Source organism: Anopheles maculipalpis, chromosome 3RL (genome assembly GCF_943734695.1).
Source record: "Anopheles maculipalpis chromosome 3RL, idAnoMacuDA_375_x, whole genome shotgun sequence".
Lineage (NCBI taxonomy): Eukaryota > Metazoa > Arthropoda > Insecta > Diptera > Culicidae > Anopheles > Anopheles maculipalpis.
The window spans coordinates 13,669,758-13,685,940 of NC_064872.1; the positions used below are offsets into that span (position 1 = coordinate 13,669,758).

The 16,183-nt window shown below is 43.7% G+C and overlaps 2 protein-coding genes across 3 annotated transcripts in view; one reads left to right on the top strand and one right to left on the bottom strand.

Annotated features, from left to right (window-relative positions):
• LOC126565418 (proteasome subunit beta type-2) overlaps window positions 1-16,183 on the top strand; it is a 549,154-nt gene that overhangs the window by 497,105 nt on the left and 35,866 nt on the right. The window lies entirely within an intron of this gene.
• LOC126560416 (mucin-19) overlaps window positions 1-16,183 on the bottom strand; it is a 183,722-nt gene that overhangs the window by 129,833 nt on the left and 37,706 nt on the right. The window lies entirely within an intron of this gene.

Sequence of the window (16,183 nt, forward strand, 5' to 3'; positions counted from 1 at the left end):
TTTTACGCATCCCCCAATCGAATCACGGGAAAAATGGCTGAGGGTGACACAATAGGCATGGAAAAATGCAATCCGGGTGCGCCCGAATCAATTTCTGCTTCCAGAAGGGATTCATCAACGGGAGCGCATCTTGACAGCTTCAAGAACGTGTAGGAAGGGTAGCGAAGCAAAGATTTATTTAAAACAAACTGCAGGAAGGGTCTTTGACACTAAAGACTCACCGTTGCTGACGAAATTGCCTCAATTCCAATGCATAACACAAATAACAATTAAACAAAAATCAATTCAAGTCATATGTTGACCATATTAACAAATATTGAAAAGTTCAAGGAAACAAACACGGCTTAGAGGGATGTTCTAATATCTTCCAGGCTAGCTTTCTAAGAGATCTCGAGCAGCAACAACACAACCAGCAACACAACAACTAAAATCTTACCCGTCATTCTATTCAACCTTTGCGTCTATCCAAGAAACAAGAGAGGGGAAAAAAACATGACAAACTCCCATCGACACCGGGGGTCAACCATAAAAATCACTCCCCCTCCCTCCCTCCCACAGCAGTAGCGTGGGTGGAAAACAAAACAAGAGCAATGGAAAACCCAATGGTGACGCGACCCCACACGGACGCGACCCCAAGAAGGATGTTGAATAATTCTTTTTCCTTTCGCCGTGACTTAATTTTCTTTCCATTTTTCTCCGTTTAGGTCGAGCGGGGTGAGGGGCGGTAGGCGACGAGAAACGCACAAAACGAAACACAAACTGACAACCGATGTCACACACTTTGTCAAACTTAATCCGAGCTGACGGATTCCCTTGCCGCATGTTTTCGGTTACGGAGGATGAATCGCCACCGGACACATCGGGGCCGTCGCACCGGTTTACCCACGGGCAGTGATGAGCTAGAATACGACTTTTTTTCCTCTCCTGTTTATAACTTTTATTTTGTGATTTTTTTTTTTTGTTGCCTCAATTGGAAACAAAAAATAAACACAAAGCTATGTTTGGAACGATACAAATAAATCGATTTTGAAACATGAAAATATAATAAAAATTATAAAAGTAAATGTAAAAAACAGAAATGGAACAAATTCAAGAAAATAGATAAGAAAGGAAACGAAATAAATAAGTAAATAAATAAACAAACAAACAAACAAAAAGAAAAACATTCCAAAACATGCAAACATTATTCTTGAAGAAACAAGTGACACAACAATATCAAATAGAACGAGCAAACTTAAAGAAACGCGCAGCATCCTTACCGGGCAAAGAAAACAAAGAACTACAACAGAGCGTTCTGAGCGAAAGGCGCACAGTTTACACACGAAAAAGCATTTAAAACTGTAACATTTCACGCAGCTACTTCAACTGCGACCCATGGGCACCAGCTACATGTTGCAAGAAACTTTGTTTACTCGGAGGTTGTGGGTTTATTTTTTTTGTTGCTAAGTTCCTCTCCTATAGTGCGGGGGGCCTCTATGCGTCTTGTTTTTCTTTTACTAATACATACGAATCGTTGTTTTTTTGTCTCTCTACATCAGCACGAAAACAACACCCCCTCCGGAGAGTAGCTTGCACACATACTTGCGGGCGGGCGTATTATAGGCATTAATGGCACTGATGTAAGTTGCACGTTAAATGTTGGAAGAGTCGCTTTCCACTTCTCGTACCGCCGTTACGTTCTGAGATTTGAGAAGCCACCTTTTTACGTACATGGAACAAGATTATCCTATAGAACGGAGTCGTGTGCCCGGCACCAATCCAACGCACCCTTGCACCAGTGTGCCGCGCAGCACAAGCTACCTTTTGATGTTTTATAAGTCCAAAAAAAAAACGGCTAAAATGCGTGGTGCGTGGTTTGGGCAAAAGCCGGCTCTAAAATGGTCAAACATACACACAACCACACGGCAGTAATTTTCCCATGACCTACACGGCAAGCAGCACCAGACCAGTTACCCCATTGAGCCGCCATTGACGGGCGGAAGGAGGCCGCAAACAAGCGATGCGAAGAAAAACAGTTTGGCAAAAGTTATCCAATTTTCACTTCAGTAACATCATCATCATGAGCAGCATTCGTATCAACTTTGTCGATGCTGTTGGACAGCGCGAGGGGTTTTCTTTTTTTTTTTGTGGCTATGCTTTTTAACTCGTTACATCTTTCGCTCGCTCGCTCTCTTTCTATCAAATTGATTACTATTATGGCACGGTAAATGATGCCGGAAACGGTTTGCACCTTTATCCGAGCTCTCCTGAGAATGGTGGGCATTAGAAATTAAAGGGACCGAAAACCAAATAAACCCATTTTAAAAACATTGCGAAACAGGGATGAGGGAGGCGTGTGCTTTTTATGTGCCGTATGCGACAAACAGCACCATTTCGTAAAGCACCATTAAGTGGAATAGGGCGGGATTCTACGGATGACTGGTTTTAGCGGTAGGTATGTTTAGCTTGGTGCTATTTAATTACAAGTCAAACATAAATTAATTTATAGCGTCACCACATACGTAAGGGTATGCAATTTTCATCTCTCCAATGGATATTAGAGTTTTCCACTGCGACTGAAACCATTTGCAAATAAAAATAATCTAACGTAAGCTTCCTAAGATGAGTGAAAAGTAAATAAAAAAAAAAGAATAATTTTCAGTCATCTAGAATGATTTTTTCGCAAATCTTTCGGCAAAAGACGTCAAAATTGCTGCTTGCCTTTCAGATTCTGATAAGCGTTTATCTTCGTTTAAGAAGTACTTCAAGGTAACTCCAAAGCCTCCAAAAGACTTTGAATCGGGACAAATAACTTCTTCATTTTATTGGCTTAACGACGGTCTAAGTTCACATCAGCCGTCTCGCCAGTACCAGCTAGTTGGATAGTGAAGACTGGCCCCTGAGGACTTGCCCCATTATGCTCTTACTACCACTCTTACCGGACCTAGAGGACAGATGTATAAGTTAAGAGGATCTTCACTGCTTTTACACTTTGATGGATCAGCCCTTTGGATCTACACATGGAGAGATCGTCATGGAATTCGAAAATGATTCCAGGACCAGAACTTCCCTATACCGTGATGTCATAGAAGAGAAAGAGCCTAAATTACACTTAATATCGTGTATTTCTTGTTTCGAAGTCTGGCTGATGACAATAGCGCCGCCGGAATTGACAGGACTCGAATCCCATCAGGACCGTGTCCCCGAACGCTGAACAGACTATCCAGCTACGGGTAAAATCGACTCAAGTAAGTCAAAAATTGTAGTCCTCTCGAGATTGTAGAGCCAAAACAGACAAACAAAGAGATTTTACACCTTACATGGGACCATTCGATTGCACACCGATTCGTGAGAAATTACCGGCTTTTCAACCGGCAAAACAACCGCCACAACTATGACTACAACAGTTACAAACAACAGCAGATTCATCTAGACAGTGCACAAACAAACAACGTCGCGAAATGTACCAATGAAACTGTGGTCACATCTAGATCCGCAAGACTGTTATCGTCGGTTCATACGTTTTCGGACAGATACCGTCGAGCGGCAGAACCCCGACAGAAGAATTTAAGCATCGTGTCCGCTTGCTTGTTGCTGCTGCCGCTGCTGCTACACAACCATCCAAAATCACCACACTAGACAACACACAAGATTGAGCCACAATAGATTGGGGACACATCAGCACGCACACACGTACACATACGGCCAGTGCAAAAGCAAACCCAACAAACACAACATTCACTGGCACACGATCATCGAATTGGATGAGCATATTTTTAGCAAACAACCCCTCCCCTTCCTGCGCACCCTGGCGCACCGCCATCCACTCCTTCAACCGCGTGGCGTGGCGGTTCCACCGGTCAAAGCAGCAAGCTGACCAAATGGGCATCGGAAACGCGACCGCAAAATCCGCAAATAAAACCCCAATGTGAGAGGTCGCCCGGCTTGAGGTCACAGCCGTGCCTGGTTGTGTGTCTGTGCCCCGGCATAGGGCAGCAGCAACACTTGGGATGCTGTTCTTCGCTTTTTTTTTTTTACTTTGGATCCATTTTTGTCTATCTACACTGCCCACCATTGCCGACCCGCAAACAGCAGCGGCCAACAAGCGGTGCGAAAAACGCACGGAGGAACAGACAAACCAAAACATCCTCAGCGCACAATAAACATGCACCACATATTCGCCCACGGAGATTGGTGGAGATTTTCGCGAATCGTGTGTGCGAGGTGTGAAGTGGCGAGTTTTGTATTTTTTTTTCTTTTTGCTCTTGCGATTACGAACTAGAGCACTGATTCACCACATGTGTGCCTTGCCGATCGATGTGCCGGGTGAGAAGATCAAATTTTTTAAATGAAATATCATTTGGCGAACAAGGATAAATTTTCCAGTTAAATTCTTTTAACGAAGTGGAAAAGATCTCGTTTTTTCGACTAACCAACAAACAGCGACAGTGATCCTTTCGTACGTTCAAAACATCACTGTAGCAAAACAGTGCCTCCCAATAAGAGCATCATGCTCGCTCTCGCGCACCGAGGCTTAAATACCGCTCGCGGTATTTACCCCTGGCGGTGCAACAATTCGCAAAACAGAGACATTCGCGCAGAGTTCGCGAATTTTCGTGACGCGCACACACTAGACGGACGCAGCACCCAGAACACAAACCATGGTATAAACTAGAGAGATTGAATGAAAACAGCATACCGCACACCGCTGCGTACTGGGGATGATGAAAGTTTTGCTCTAAAAACGAACGTCTGACTCAACCAGGCGCAGATTTGTGTGTTTGTTTTAGTAATTAAGATGGTACGCGTTGGTGTTGTCGTGTAGCCGTTTCCATTTTTTTTTTTGCAACCTCACGCTTGTTTTCTTTAATATTTTGCTAGACTTTTCTCGTTTTATGAAGACAGTTCTAGAAATGTTTTGAAGCAATTTTCAGATGCAAATGTTGCAGCAAACAAACGATATGAGGTCCTTCTTGTTCAATGTTATTTAACGTTATGTTTACAGAGCTTTAAGCTTAGTTTCATTGGTCCTAACAATTGACTCAAACGAGTAATGATAAATGATTGTGCTCAACATAAAAATGCAGTAAAATGCATTTTAATAACAAAACTCACTGTACCGTAGGAAAGGAACGAAAAAAAGGAAAACAAATAGACCAGGAATGCGGAAAAACAAGTGCTAATTTTCATAAACAAACCGCTCCATTAACATCTGTGCTACCGTATCGCATTTGTGCTACATTCTAATGGCTTGCCGGGGTTCACACTCTTCAGCAGTCACACCGCGAATCAAGCATGGAAAACTCCAAACCAGCGGGGAGTGGTACATCGAAACGGAAGAAGAAAAATAGATACACTCCAAACGAAAATGCTCACACGCCAAAAATACACGCTTTGAGCTCGCAACACACATTCGAACATTGGCACATAGCGCGAAACAAACAAACCAATCCCAAAAACAAAACAAAAAAACAAGCATGATTTGTGCCTTTTGCATTCGCGGGCAAAATTTTGCAACATCGCAATTTAGCTGGTTCGAATGGATTGAACACCGGACAAGAACCAAGCAAAGGCACCCACCGCCACCACGCAAAGCAAATAGCTGCAAAAGAAAAATATTACATCCAAAGACACACGACCGCCGGACCTCGTCGAATAGCCTGTGGTTTGTTTGTGTTTGATTTTTGGTCCTTTTTTTTCTGTTCCATCTCTGTTGCTCCTTTTTCTTATTTTTTTTTTTGTTCTAAGATCACGCACGCAGCGTCACTGAGATTCACAGTGAACTACGAGAGTTTCACTGTATGTACGCCTGTGTTTGTTAGAGATTTTTGCGCGTTCTTCCAACCAACCTCCTCTGTGTGCCGCCTCCTCCTCTACAGCTTCGGAAGGCGGAAATTAGCGAATCGTTTCCGCGCCAATCGTGAGAGACCTTGGCAGCATGGGAAAGATTTGACCAAGGTTCGTTCAACTTCGCGGTTCCAAAAACAAAGCAAAAACCAAAACATAAACACACACACAGGCATCTTGGCAGCTACCGAGTGAACAAAACTAAATAAACCTTACATTTGCTTCACACTAACTGACCTCGTCCACTTGAAGCATCATTATTACACACCGTGACCCGGGAGATCCTCTCGTCGTGGTGCTTTTGCCTGGCCAGGGCATGCGAAAATACGGTGCAGAAAGTGGTCTAGGGTATTTAAAGAGCAGAAATTGGGTGTGTGTGCAGAAAGCAAGAGAACCGCGGACGTACCTTGGGGCCTGTCAAAACATGACATAGAACTGTCAAATCGCATCCAGATACTGGGAGACAACATTATTGGATCTGCTTGAAATGGAACAGGCTTTCAATGCGTGTCAATAGCTGAAACGGTGTCTTCTCTTGCTTCCAAAGACTTCCGAATTCCTCCAAAAGACTTCCAAAAGGCTAAAAGAATTTTTATGTGCGATTATCGAAGAAGTTGGGCATTCAGTTGGGGAGGTTCATCGCGAAAATTAATAGAGGATCTCTCCAACATTGAGGACTGACTATCCAACTACGCGGTATCGATAAGTCTGGTAAGCCACTTGATGCCCTGTATGACCTAGTAGGTAGTTAAGCCAATAAGGACTCTCTGCAGGAAATCAGAGCATCCATCTTTATGGTGAAAAATGTCCTGTACAAATTTAAAATAAAGCTTATTACTGTCTTTAGGACATAGTTGGGAAGGACTCTCATTCTAAGGTTGACGGGTTTTGTGAAAAATATTATTCAAACTGCTTGGCGCATCATCGAGCGAAGAGACCTCAACAGTGAACTATAATAGTTTTTGGACAAACCTCTAACGGTAGACCTCATGTAAATAAGGAAATTTGAGTTCATTATGACATAAAAAAATGTGTAAAACTTCACTTAAATGCATCACCAACAAATAAAACAATCCTTAAATCCCCTCTAAACCTATTCATCGCCTTTTCCTGAACATCATGCTCTTTGCACTTCGTTTTATTTGCGTTCCGTTTTGCTCGCTAGTGTCACAAAACCGTTTGTGACCAATTTTTATGCGACACTGGTAGAAGGAGGGCGCACGATGATGAGCCTCGTTCGCTATCTTTATGGCAGCATCATAATTGGTCAATCCTCTTCCCTTTTGAAGTTGGGCAGTTCGAGCAGGAAGTCACTTAAAGAGCAGTTGTTCTTTTGGCCCGAAAACGTATAAGATCCGAATCAGTTGCCAACTCTTTTATTGCAAACTCTTTTGTTTTAAGATGGCTCTATTTCCCGCCCCGAAAGCGCAGCAGCATCATTGTGGCGGGAAGGGGGTCATCATTTTAACGATCAATCCGATTAGGCTGACTGGTATTCTTGGTTGAGGCCGGGCTCGCGTTCGTGAACCCATTAGAAACACTTTTTGTGTGCGATAAGTGGCGCAATTTGGATGTCATCTTGATTGGCTTCCCGGTTTAATGGGTGTGTGAGTGTTTTAAAGCTGGCAATAAAATACATTTTCAAACGCGTTGAATGAAGTAAATAGGGGATCAATCGCTTTGAAACGTACATATACGATTAAAAATTCAAAAATTACTATTTTGAAGTTTATTGTTGAAAAAATATGTAACACAAAATTTAATTAAAGGATAAATTTCATAAGAAAACCGCTTTTAAAGTCTTATGAAACTATCGAGAACTACGTTGGAAACACGTCTCATATCTTCAATCATAGCATTACACGTACTTTGACTCATTTCGCGTACTTTGACTCATTCAGATGACACGTTTCGCGTCTGCTGTATTTGCTCCCCTAGCATAAACCAGGCCACTGACTTGCGTTACGCCCAAAAGTCATCGATTTGCTCAGTTTCATTTGCACAGTCTAATTAAAATCGACCAAAGGAAAATCATCGTTCACGCGCATTCACATTCGTTGATTAGTTGATGGCGGTTACGACGCTGCACCGCCGAATACAAAACTTCGACGGACCGAGTGTGACGGAAAAACTAAAGCGGAGCGGGGAAATGACAACCAAAAAAAAAAAAACATACAACAACAAACACACACAGCCGCTGCAGTTGCAGCTGTTGAGCTGCACAACTCATTTCGAAACGTGCAATGACCGATTGCTGTTTTATGGAAGCATTTTCCACCCCGGAGGAGCTCGCAGCTGGCAACATTGTTGCCGTATTGAACACCTTGGTGCAGAGTGCAGTGGCAACAGGCGAAGGAGAAGCTGAGACACAGTAAAAAAAAAGAGGCAACAAACGTTACCGAATAATCGATGCACGAACGAGATTATTGTACTGGCGCGCGAGGCATACTAAAAACCAACCCCTGCGTCAGGGAAAAACCAACACTACACGAAATGCACTTTTCGACCTGCCACCCGACAGAGCACAGACGCACACACGTTGCGATGACTTTTTTTTGTTCTGTGAGTGTATTTTGACGATGATTAATTTTTAAAACCCTTTTCTCGAGATGGCTTTCGAGCTCAACTGGAGCTTCCGCGGGCGCGCAATATTCTCGACCTGAACTTTTACGACTCGATCGGAGTCTTAAATCCGGGCACGTTCGCCGTAACGCGTGACTGGTGCGAAACGGGGTGAATGGCCCCATCATAGTGACTTGGAAACAATACTTTTACATGACTGTTCTTGTATTGCTTTTGTTTAGTTTTGTTTCGCATTTGAGCTTAAAACTATTTTGGAGAATGGCAAAGCATAGGCCAGTCACCAGATTACGGACGAAAGTCTTTTGGGTGCGTATTTTCAGGCAACAGAAACCCACCACCAGTCGTCTAGGTTTCATTTGAAATGTTCTTGATTAATGGATCATTGCGATTGTTGCGAAATTCTTCGAAAACGATCAAACAAATATGATTCCACCAAGATATTAACAACCCAATCCGATGGCGTTAGCTGTAAGCGTCGTGTACTAATTAGAGTGCATTGGGCAGCATTCAAAAAGCCTTACTTTATTGCTTTTCCTAGGCATTCCCCTGCATAATTGTCGCTAAGTTAGTCAATAATACCGACATCAATCCATAATAGCTAACCCTCGCCGGCTTCTCGACCGCGACGGATTTATGAATTCTTGTACGCCAAACCTCTGGTACGTTTCCATCCAATCCTCACACTCCATCCGGTACAATCCGATTTAACCTTTTGCCGGAATACACAAGCGCCCCCTGCGCGCTCTCGAATGTCCCAAAATCCCGACTGTCGACTCTTCCAGGTATACGGCGACGCAACGTTTAATTACTGTCCAACGTTCGTCCTTGTAACTATGGCGCAAAAACAAACGGGCAGGGAAAATTCCAACAATTTTCCACCAACCATTACCGAGAACACAGGGGTTCTCGCGAGCACACAGTAATCCGCGTACCGAGCCAATATCCGGCCGCATTCCCGAATGATAAATATCAAATTTCGTATGTCAATTGCTGATCCCTTGCCCTGGCCCAACCGGTAGCCTACCTCTCCCGGGAATAGTTCACGCATTTCGACGCACACGGAATCCCGCGCTATACGCGTTGCATCGCTGTAAACGATCCGATTTGACACCTAATTAAAATCGACCCCGGGAAAACCGCTAACATGCTGCTCCTGCTGCTCTCTCTCTCTCTCTCCTCAGCACGCCCTTTTTCGACGGACGACTTTGAACTTCACGAAAAAAAAAACGCGACCGTACGCGCCGGGATCGTCCGCAAGTCCGCTACAAGGTAATGGGATATTGTTTTCGGCACTTTCCGGGTAACCGTTTCGGGTGAGTAAAGCCTACCGGACCACCTTTTAACCGCAGACTACAACCTGGGGAGGAAGCCATAGCGTTTTAGCGCCTGTTTCGGCCGAACTTTGTGTGGATCGTTAAGCAGTGAAACGGCACACAACAAACCCGGATCAACGCGATCGATGTTTGCTGAGGTGTTAAATTAGTTTCATCAGTTGCGCCCTCGGTTCGGTTGCCTGCCTTGGACGAGGAGAATACTTTGAACCGTGATGGAGAAATTTGAAAGGATTCAAGCGCCGTCTTGGAAGTAATGAAACAATCATGGAAGAGTGTAGAGCATCGAAAGGACATCCTCAGTATTGTTTTCATTCCCGGGTAAGCATTATCCTTTCGCGAATGTTGTTTGCACACGCAGGCGAAATTTTCAATTGCGCTTTATTCAATTAACTTTGACATTCTACAAACAGCGAGGGCATTTTGTCTTGTTTTTCATATTCACAAATGGCACATCAATTACGCGTTACAAAAGCTGGTCGACAACGCTATCCGGCTGATCCTTCACGCACACGCGAGCGTCCAATCCTTTTGACATTTTCGATGACATTTCGGTGATGAACCCAAACATCGATTCATTTCCAATTTTGTACTCACAGTCCTTTAAGATTAGGGCTCTGCCATGCTCTTCGAAATGTCGCAGTTAGCATCGGCAGACTGTTGGCAAAAATATAGGACAAATTCGCGTACTGTTCAAACCCCAGAAGAAAAAAAAAACGCCTCATTTCCAAGAAGAAAGTTAAGCCTACGGGGTTTGACTAATTGTAAAACAACTGTGGCTCGTTAATCGTAGGGTCGGTCGGTATGTGCCTTACCAACATCCGACAACAGCCCAACGAAAAAACCCCCCACCCCCGTCAACACTTCGAGTTACAGTTTCAAGAGCGGGGAAAAAAACAAAAAGGTTTCCAATAAAAGCTTCACAGCCCACGTGGCTTTACTTCAACACTGGGCAGTAAATCTATTTTTTGCCCCGTCTTTGCGCGTCACTCGCCCCATCCGAAGCTGCCAAAGTGTCTCGCGCAAAGGTAGATGACGGGTGGGTCACTAAAAAGACAAACACACACAGCGAGCCAGCAGCATCACTGCTTACCAGGAAAGGGCTCCATTATGCTTTTCGGCACGCTGTAACGGATATACGTTAACAGCCGTAAACGAGAGAGAGAGAGCGCGCGCTTGGGGGTATCGCTTGGGGGGTAACGTTGGAAGGGTATCTGACCCTTCCAACGTTCCGTTTTCCCAACTCCTCCGTCCCCCATACATTTAACCCACGGTGCGGTGATGGACAAGAACGAGCGAATGAATGTTGAGGTGCACATAAAAAGCAGGACGAAACAAGAACAACAACACGAGTGGCACATAAAACCCCCCTGCCTCGTAACACGTTTGGCCGGTGCGGAAAGCAAAAGCTATGAACGACAGCATAATGGTCTCTCACTCGCCATCGAAAGTCATCGTTTGTCGTCATCGTCGTCGTTGGTGATGACGGCGTCAAGCGAAGCGAGCGTAAGATAATGGAAATCTATTGATTCAATTATCTCCCCATTTATGGGCTCATCGCTCGTGCCGCCCGCTTTTTTTTTTTTTGCTTGCTGCTTCTGCTGCCGTTGCTTGGATGCTGGGCGGAAAAATTCGGAAAATTGGATTGGAGAGAGGTCATAGGGATGAAGCACAAAAAGGCGCATCTGTTTCGAGAGGAAACATGATGTGTACACTGCTGCATTGCTGGAGGGCCTTTGTTTCGATCGATCTGCCAGAAGTTCGATCGAATATGCTGATCGCAGTACAAATTAACTTTTATTCGAATTACTAACGTTCGCTATCTATCTTTGCTTTTCACCATTAAGACGGTTTATTGGGAAAATGAAGTGAATATTTGCAAAAGTGCTCAATTACATTCAAAACATTTGTTTGTACGGCAAACGGAAGAACCTTCCTTAGCTCGAATGTTCGACGGATGAGTGCGATTAAATAGAACTATTTCCGTCCAAAGAGCACGGCTCATAAAGTGTCTATCCCGTTTACTAACTCTCGAAAGGAACATCACTAAAAAAAATCTTCTCTACAATGTCGACAGAACTGGGAGGATTTTCAAATATTTACAGTATTTGACAAAACATGTGCAACTCAAATAGAGCAATCATCAAAAGGATTAGCAAATTTAAATTTTTAGAAATCGAAAACGAGACATAAACTGCAGTTGACGGTTCAGCAGTCTAGATGTTTATTGACGAAGATCAGTACTGACGCTTTCTTTATATTTTTGTTACTAGACACCAAAATGACACTTGTCAGCCTTGGAGGGAAATTAGGAAAGAAAATAATCGAATAATCGCCGAGAGAAGACACTATGATCGTACGAAGCTTTAAAAAGGATCCTTTCAAATCTTCGTTTAAGGTGCTAATGGATATGCAGTTTTCTGTTTCGAACCGGACAATCAGACGACGTGCCGGTTGAAGACGAATTGTTCTCAGGACGCCCTGCGAAGAAACCTCTGATTTCAATTAGGAACGGGAATAAAATACTTCTGTTTGTTCAATCTCATATTGACTGGGATGTGCAGAAATGGCGGACGGTTCTGTTCAGCGATGAGTGGAAGTTTAACATTTTTTGAAGCGACGGAATTTGCCGTCCCCAGCACACCCCCAACGGTCCCAACCACAACGCCAAAGTGATCAAACAGTGGTTTAAGGATAATGAAATCATGGTGATGAATTGGCTGGCGGCCAATTCTCCGGATCTGAACCCTATAGAGAAGCTGTGAGAGATCGTGAATCAGCAAAGTGATCACAATTGACTTATTATGAACCTTCAACGCAGGGTTTCATGATTGGGATTGATTGGTTGCACATGTTTTGTCCAACACTGTACACGCAATTCGAAAATGATAAAGTTATGTTATATCTGTGCTCTGAATAAGGTAAGATTTGCTGGGCTCAAACGATTCTTTATCCTGCAATTAAGTCAACCTAAGTCTCAGACGTTCCGTTCGTCATCAAGTGAAGGCATTTTATCGGTGTTTCTTGACAGGAATCTCTCCACATATCCTTCGCATACTTCCTGCTCCAAACTATGTTCATTTTAAATTGCACCAAAAGAGTACTACGATAAACACAAAAAAACAGACGCACCAAACGTCAGGATACACCCCCCCCCCCCCCCCTATAACTCACACGTACATGCCCTTCGCTGCGCACGCAGATGACCGTTTAGCGCATATTTATGCAAAACAATACTACGTCCAGCGAAGACATTTCAATAAACCACCACACCGCACACTGTCCAGTCCTCCATGCTGCCAGGATAAATGTTTGATACGCAAATAAATGTTACCCCATCGCTGGACACACTGAGATCCAAATATAACCAGGCAAAGCAAAAAAGAAAGAAATCCTCCAACCAAGCCAGGCGGGATTCGAAATTCTCAGCAGACGTTCCCCGCGTGTTTGCGTCATCGTGGGCAGGACAATTCACGGGAATCCGTACCATCATTAATGACATATCGTGTCGCACACCGACCGTCGTGCGTCCGGGAGTCAGTAGAGCCAGAAAAACAGATAAAACTACAATGCCACAATCCAATAAACTCGTTCCGCTTTGGTTGAAATTAAATGAGCAGAAGCATCATTGCAGCTACCATTTTTGTTCCCCAAACGCACTTCATCGTTCTTTCATTCTCTCGAAGCATAATAAATAATGGTGGTTTGGTATGATACTAATGACGTTTGATGTACTATATGCTTGAAAGAATGCAGTCGTAGTTTCATGTTTTTTGTTTCTTCCATAAAATGTGTTTTTTCCCAAAACAGCAAAACATTCCACAACTTTCTAAACTATTTCGTTCCCACTGCCAGGCACAAACATTTGTTTGACCGGTGGAGTCGAAGCGAAACAACAACAAAAAGCGCCTGGAAAACACATCCAAATTCTCCCTATTCCGGGGTACACCGAAAAACACAGGAACACACACAGAAAGCACGGCCATGCGCCATGGGACGCATAATTGATTGAGTCTAAAGCAGGGAGGGGGAGAAACGTCGCCATTCCAACACCCAACGACTTCCACCATTCCTCCAGCAATCGCTCTACGAAGGATGAAAACAAAAAACAATCCTCTATCGTGTTGCAAAACCCAGTCGAACGTTGTGAATATGCTTCAGTTCGAAAATTCATCGCACACGTGCAAACACGGCGGTGGCACGTGGTTCTCGAAACCTTCTGCTTCTTCTGGTCGTACACGTACCGAGAGGCATTGTACCGCTCTCGAAGATGACTTCCTCTCGAAGGACTTTGGCCAGGAAAGGACTTTTTTGATAGGCACACCGGATGGGACGCTAAAAAGTGAATTAGAGGAACAACAACAACAAAAAGCCGACCGAAAACGCCGGAAGCTCCTGTTGTTAAACATCCTGCATCACTATCACACACACACACACACACACACACACACACACACACACACACACACACACACACACACACACACACACACACACACACACAAACCCATACACAGAGTCCCAGGTTAGAATTTGTGGCGCATTCGAGCTTCGAAAGCTGAATCTGAATTCGATCCTCTCTCTCGCAGCCTAATCTTTCCGTTTTAAATATATGTTCTCCGACATCCCCCCACCCCCGACCATCCTCCAACCACCAAAATTCTTGTTGCCCTATGCTCATGTTTGTTGTGCATGAAAGTCACGAACACGAAACGTCGCAGAATTCGCGCAATGCGTTTCACCAAAGTCCGCTCTTAGAGGCAAGGCGTCGCATGCTAAGAAGGTAAGAAAAAAAAAATCCCCGACCACCTCTTTTGCCGTCTTGCATTCACAAACAAACTCTAACCCCACAAAACCTACCGCCACCGACCTGTGTGTGTGCAAGAAAAAGAAAATGCTGCTTCAAAAGAAAGGACCAAACACAACCGAGGAACTTCAATGCATCTCAGGAGGACCCAAAGAGAAAGAAGGAAAAAACTCCAGTGAATGCCATTCCGATAAAATGAAGCCCCCTGGAAGTATACACGAACGGTTTATCTTCCTCATCGGAAAATGTCAACTGGCTTCTGGTTGGATAAGAGGAAAAATGGGAAAGCGAACTTCTCTCCCTCTCCCTTGGACCCAAAAAAAGCAGTGACTGATTTTTTATACACCAAAAAGTGAATAAAAATCAACTATAGGACACCCATGAAAAACTTCTTCTAACGGCAGTGCGAGACGTGACTTTGCTTTATAGATGGAAATTGCTTAGTTTCTGTGATCTCTCGCGTTTCGGTTTGTTATTCTGCGGATCAGTTTAGTGTCTTTTATAGCTTTTAATTTTTGGATGTTTAAAAAACAATTATATTAATCGATTGCCTTTGTGTTCATCAGTTTTATAAAAAAGTAAGCTTTTAAATTTAAATAATTTTCCAAAACCACGAGGCCGTATTTACGCACGATCATCACATCGTTGATCTTCTATTAATGAACGAATGTAAGGTCATCTTTGCGGGATGACAAATCATCATCATCGCTGCAGTGAGGACTAAACGTTAGAAATATCCATCAAACCGGCTCACCATGCTCCATGCGTGAGTTTTTCAGGGCTTTTCCTACACATGTCAAACGTACATATGAATTATAAATGCATCCCAAACGGACCATTAGTTCCGGACTTCAACACGTTCCACTGCAATGAGGCAAACACTGTGAGGTTAACTCAAATTTATGACCTCGTATACCAGCAAAAACCTCCTTCTCTCTCTCGAAAACTAAATAAAAAGCCAAAACATGAAGAAGGCACAGATCACACACGACACAACGCATAATAACGCAGGTGGCACCTCACCAACATTACCATATATGCAATGGAAAAAGTAAAAACTTCTTGTTTCAGTTTTAGAATTTGTTTTCTGTTTTGTTTTACGTCCTGCAGGGAGCAGGGAGAAAAACATGTTACTCTAACCCAAAAAAAAAAGAAGAAAAAACCCCCTCAAGCATTCCACTGGAAAAGCCGGCCTCTTCGAAGTACGCTCGGTTTGTTTCCTTCCGTTTGTTGCGCGTTAAATGGAGTAAAAGTACGCAAACACATCTAGAAAACAAAGCAAAAAAAAAAGGCTCCAACCATACGCCAACCATCCAAAACCACAAAAGCGGACAGAATCCGCGAACGGCGTGCGAATTTTGGGGCGAATAAATAACCAATTTCATCCCCTAGTGCGTATGTGTATACGCGCACGTTGCTAGCTCCTTCGCAGAAATGCAAACTTCGCCAGGCAAAAACGCAATCCTTCTCGCCCTCCAAATGCTCTTCCAAATGTTCCACGTGTTGTTCATCCGTGTTCAAACTGTGGGAAACACTTTCTATGTGTGTGTTTGCGATGCTGAAACGGGTGGATGTGGATGCATTAAATCCCTAACTCTCACCCCCCTCTGAGCCACCAGTTTTCCATCATTCGAGA